Source organism: Lagopus leucura, unplaced genomic scaffold (genome assembly GCF_019238085.1).
Source record: "Lagopus leucura isolate 7727_CA_CO unplaced genomic scaffold, USGS_WTPT01 Super-Scaffold_100001, whole genome shotgun sequence".
In the NCBI taxonomy this organism is placed as follows: domain Eukaryota; kingdom Metazoa; phylum Chordata; class Aves; order Galliformes; family Phasianidae; genus Lagopus; species Lagopus leucura.
In genome coordinates, this window is record NW_024962262.1 from 87948191 (window position 1) to 87954190 (window position 6000).

Below are 6000 nucleotides of genomic sequence, written 5' to 3' on the forward strand. Positions count from 1 at the left end.
CTTCTATCAGATCTCCAAACACCTGTCAATACAGGGATGCCAGCAAAAGTCAGGAGTATAGATACAGACTCTTTCCACTTTGCTACCATCAGAAGCTTTGCATGTTTCACCCTTCCAATCAAAAGAGTCCATGTTTTCATTGCCTAAATGCATAGATTCATCTCAGATTATCTCATCCATCCATTTTAAATTAAATACTTGTGATATATCTAAGATAGCACTGATAAATAAGAGCTCTATCATTCGATCCACTCTTTCAGCTTTTAGCATAGGCACAGAGATTGAGAGACATTGTTACAGCTGGCTCATGTTAGTGCTCACTGAGTGCCAGCATTGAAGCTGTATCTGAAAGGAGAGCTCTGCATCTTGCATAAAAATAGAATCAAGATTCTCCAAACTTGCAATAAATTTAAGCTGACAATCAGAATAATTTGTTTGTTTTTGCAAGTACATCAAGCAAGCATCCATTCAATAATGTAGGCAATGATAAGTTTGTTTTCATCACCTTACAGGTATTTCACAGCTGATTCTGTAGAAAGAAAAAACATCCCTCTGAAAATTCATGCAATTATGGGTTTGTGTTTGCTTTTTGAATTAATACAAATACAAGTGAGGATTATTTAGGTTTAAGATGTATATATGCATTTTCTGAGCTTAAAGTCTAAGTGAGCTTTGATTTTTTTACTTTCTAGCAAGAGATCTATTGTTTCTTCTCAATGTATTTTGCACTTGCCATTTAAATTTGTTAGACCTACCATAGTCTTGGGGAAAAAAAAAAAAAAATCCATTAATTAAGAGTTCCGAGCATAGCATTTTCATATCTGATGGGCAAAGATATATAACAAAAGCATTCCCTCAGGCTATCCCAGAAAACCCTAAATTTGGCAGTCTTGTCAAAGTGTTTCCAAACTCCATGGCTTGAATTTTAAAATGTTTTCAGAAGTGATCACGTATAGAGCCCAGAATGCAGTGCACAGAAATTCAATTTTAAAATCAAAAATTGTTCCATAATCTCACATATAAACATCACAGCTAAATGAACATATGAAGACTTCCCAAATAAAACTTTGCTCCTTTTTTTGGAAACATGGATTATACCAACCATACCCTCATGGTGGATCATGTGCCATATATATAGACCTTCAGAAAAGGCATACATGTTGAGGTTCACCACTGACATTTTTCTTCATTTAAGTTGAGCTACACAGCAAATAATTCCAGTTTCCTTTCAGTGTTGCTGTAAGTTACTTTGTTATAGAAATTATCAAAGACAAAAATGAGTGTATTTCATTTACTGTGCATGTTTGGAAATAAGGAGCAAGCAAAATCTATGAATACTAAGAGCAGGAGGGCTAAAATTGCTGAGGTATTCAACTGTCAAATAATTAAAGGAATATGTACAAATAATGCGCTTTTTTCACTTACTAAAAAGCTCAGTTACTTAAGCATAGATGTTTTATGTCATTTGAGATGTTGCAGAAAATCTCAGACAGTCATGTTTGAGTGGTAGAGATTACAAGACCTGCAGTTCTGCACTCTTTGAAAGCGACAGCAAGAGGCAAAGCAGCAGTTGGTTACCTTATAGGAAGCATTCAGTGGCATTTTAGATAACAGAATCCCAAACAAATACTCTGCTGTCAACTCAAAAATGTCTCCTATTAAGCAGAACATATATTTACAAGAACAAGACCTTGCTGCTTCCAGAGGTCGACAAATATGTTCTGAAAAGCATCAGGTTGATAACAATCAGCCATTACCAGTATCCGGCAACATAAAAATCCAAAGGACATATTGAAAGTTGGTTCATACTAAAGCATGCATGATCCTAAACCAAAACACAGCATATGTCCCAGAATGAACATACATTGTGTGATTGGTACAAAGAACCAATACTTAGTTTGGTAATGTCACCCTCACGATGTGATAAGGGTTTGAGACTATTACATGACTATAGATCTGGAACTTGCTTATTGTTGTGGGTAACCAGAAAAGAAAGTTAATTTTCATAGCTCCCATCAATCACCACCAGAAAGACAGCACCCTGGTAAGAGCTTTGGGCATAGATAAATAGAAGTACTTCTCAATTTTTTATTTCTTTGCATAAACAATTAGAAAACTTTGAAAAGAAAGACTGCAACTAAGAATTGTGTTCAAGACAGAAAGGGAGAAAGCTCTCTGCCAATACAACGGAGGAAGAATATGACATTAGCAGAAAGCATCAGCTCTGTAGAAATGCATAATTTCTGTGTGGAAAACAATGAAAAGAAATGCTTTTCCTTGTATCTGAATATGGAAATTTTACTGGGCAATGAGATCATAGTATTTCCTCTTTTCCTAAATTGGGACTGTGTTTAGCTGAACAAAAAATTAAGAATGAATTAAGAATTAAGAAATTAAGAATGTGCTGCATCCTGATGCTTTACACAAATGGCAAAAGTAATATTCATTTTTTAGAGGTATATGCTATTTATAGGAATATAGGAATAGCTATAGATACAGGCATATAGATATAGAAATCCTGATGCTTAATTAAAAATAAAATCCCTTTAAAGCAACATACTGGACACTTTCAAGATACTAGAACATTACTTTAGCTGATGAGTTTTCTTGAGAAATACAATTTTGTCAGCAGACATCATGCAGAGACAAGGTCCGTATAACTATTCTGTAGTTTAGCATGACAATATACAGCATTTTTACATTGGGTGGAATTATGCTAATGGAAAGAGCTTTTAGTATATGGTCTTACTGTTTCTAAACGGGGAAAAGGAATATTTATGCATATTAAGCCACAATTCCTGAGTGCACTGAAATACCACTGCTCTGTAGAAGCTTGAGGGTATGATTTTATTAAGGGGAAAAACGAAACAAACCCCTTCTCCCACTCCATAGTTATCCACTGTGAACATTATGCCACTGAAACATGGGAAACTACATTAGTTACAGGTATTAGTTGGAAAAATGCATTGAAAGAGTAAAAATATATGTCAATACTCTGACTAGCTGGCAGTTTGTGGAGTACACACCATTTACTGAGTTCTGTGTCACCAGTTTATAGCTCAGCGTCAATTCTTCTCTTTCACAATTATTACATCTAAGTGCTTGTGCTGAGAAGCAATGGGGGAGCGCTGAATCAATTAGCCTGCCGTCTGCCTTCATCTGCTGTTCCAGGGGGAATATCAACCCACAAACGATAGAATTTGATAGGAAAGTCACTTGTACGGAATCCTACACTGGCATGGTTTTAGCAGCATATTATCCACATAGAACAGAAGAGCAAGAAAAGATAGCTGGGTAAGGAAATACACATGCTTAGTTCAGCTCCAGAGCACATAACATTAATTCACACTCATTTATTAAAACTTGCATAGCAACAGTATGGCCTGCCAGAAGGAACAGCCACTTCTCCCTGCAGCAAAGGCACATCCCATTGCCTAGGGCTAGCAACAACACAATTTTGCTGCAAAACCCTACATTATTTTTCGCAGAAACTAAACATAGTTTTATTCTGATAATGACAGCACATTCTCACTCACACCTGCTGACTTGAGTGCAAACACAGCCACCAGTTTTGCTCCCACACGCGCTACAGAAGTGGCGCAGCACCAGAACTCCTCAATGGCTTACACTCCATCTTTCCTCCTCCTCAGCTGCTGCTTCTTTATCCCGGTACCAGAACACTTTGGCCAACATTCTGGAAGCCTGTTATATGGAAGCCTTTGTTATATTTTTCTCTAGCAATGGTATCTGTATAAACTTAGTGCAGTTTGTAGAGGTTTGCTCCTAAAAAGGAGAACATTCCTAGAGTCTCTGCACTGTGTCTAAAAACATGCCTGAAGTAGCTTATCAGAAAACCTCCCAAAGATGCAAGAACTGTGTTAAATGCTGTAACATATTGATCAAGGAAAGGAAACAACATAGAACCCCCAAGTGGTCATCAAACCAGATCATGAATTTGGTTAATAACAATAAGCCCCCTATTTTTGAAGTACTTGACTCTTGTTATTAATGGTATTTATCAAATACATATGCAAACAAAATAAGTCTCTTTTCTCTCCCTTCCTTGTCCACAGGAAGCATACTATTGTACCTGGAGGGATCTTTCTCAAAGCTGTGAGAAGTTCTTGGTGTTTGTAAGATGTCTTCACTGAAGTAAACGGAAAGGCCTTGTTTGGAAGGCAAGGTGTATGAGATGCAGCTGAAGTCCCCTGGTTGGTTCAGAACAGAGCAGAGGAGCTGAGGGGAGGCCTGATGGCAGCTGCAGCCCCTCACAGGGAGCGGAGGGGCAGTGCTGAGCTCTGCTCTGTGTGACAGTGACTGGGCCCGAGGGAACGGCATGGAGCTGTGTGAGGGGAGGGCAGCTGGGGGTTAGGGATGGGTGCTGCTACCAGAGGGTGGTGGGCATTGAATGGGCAGCCCAGGGCTGTGGGCATGGCCCCAAGTACCAGAGATCATGAAGTGTTTGGATACCACTCTCAGACACAGAGTTGGGATTTTGGGTGGTCCTGTGTGGTCCCAGGAGTTGGACTCGATTATCCTTATGGGTCCCTTCCAACTTGAGATATTCAGTAATTCTATGATTTTATGAAAATTTGTATTGTCATATGACTTGTGTTCATGTTACCTTCTTCAAAGAGTAATCAGCAGAATTTCTATAGAAGTCAGCCAGGGATTACAGCTTACTCTCCTTCTGATGCCACAGAGTAGTTGACGGGCCCTGCTTTAAGCTGTCCTTATCAGAACGTATGCAGACTGTGATTGCACAAAGGCTACAGGTGATTTAGTCTGTATGTGACAGCCACCATTTCACCTCTCCCTCTGTAAGTAACTTATAATCGACTACTAGTATTAGTGGAAAAATTTACTCTCTGAAAGAGTGGGCAGGCACTGGCACAAGCTGCCCAGGGAGGTGGTGGAGTCAAGTCCCTGCAGGTGTTCAATAAATATTTAGGTGTGCTACTAAGGAACGTAGTTTAGTGGGGAAATACTGATAGTATGTGGATGATTGGAATGGATGATCTTGGAGTTCTTTTCCAACCTTGGTGATTCCATAATTCACAGAATCACAGAATCACAGAATTGTAGGGGGTGGAAGGGACCTCCAGAGATCATCGAGTCCAACCAAAGCAGGTTTTGGCAACAAAATATAACAAAACTGGAAGGATATTTTCCAGAGAGGTCACAATTACTGTCAATTATTTCTGTTTACCAGTATCATAAAAAGGAGATTTTAGCTTGTTACTCTTATCCTATAGATTTTGTTCACAATTTTAAAAAAGGAAAAACACACGGTTAGTGCATTTAATGTAAAAAATGATGTTTACTTCTATGTAGTAAATTGTCTCGATGCTTTTCATACAGGAATTGTAAAATATAGCTAAGATAAATTGTTAAGAACTCTGCAGATGAATGCTTGAGGAAGTGAGCTGAAGGGCTATAATGAGCTTTTTTGTTCAGCTTGACAGGAAGCAACAGAATGAGTTCAGGATGTTTTCACTCATAACTGCACTTTCATTAAGATGGGAGTGTAACATTTAGTCATGGCATACTAGAGAATGGAAAGTAGAAAGAGTTTTCCTGTTTCTGAACAGGGGAATTATCCAGTGTAATCACTCAGTGTCTAGGTCAAGGCTGGCTTACAGTATGAGCACCTGCCACTCTCAGCTAAATTCCAGTTTTTATTCTTTCTAGTGTTTCATAGTGGAAGCTAGGTTTGAGCATCTTTTCAAAATTATCTGCAACACATCCATTATGGAAAGTACTGAAAACATACAGTGTGTTCTCCTGTGTGATCTTACTGATTTATCCTTTATAGACCACCAGGAATTGCGTGTTACGTTATAATTTTTCTTTTTAGTTTAGGACATATGGAAGGTTTTATAAAATTTTGAAATTATGATGTCAGATTTTCTAGCACATTCAAAATGCTGACTTTGAATGGGAAGAGGAGAGGAGAGGAGAGGAGAGGAGAGGAGAGGAGAGGAGAGGAGAGGAGAGGAG

At 38.5% G+C, this 6000-nt stretch overlaps 1 protein-coding gene across 4 annotated transcripts in view; it reads right to left on the bottom strand.

Moving 5' to 3' along the window:
* EPHA6 (EPH receptor A6) overlaps positions 1 to 6000 on the bottom strand; it is a 495246-nt gene that overhangs the window by 88142 nt on the left and 401104 nt on the right. The gene's annotated exons all lie outside the window — the stretch shown is intronic.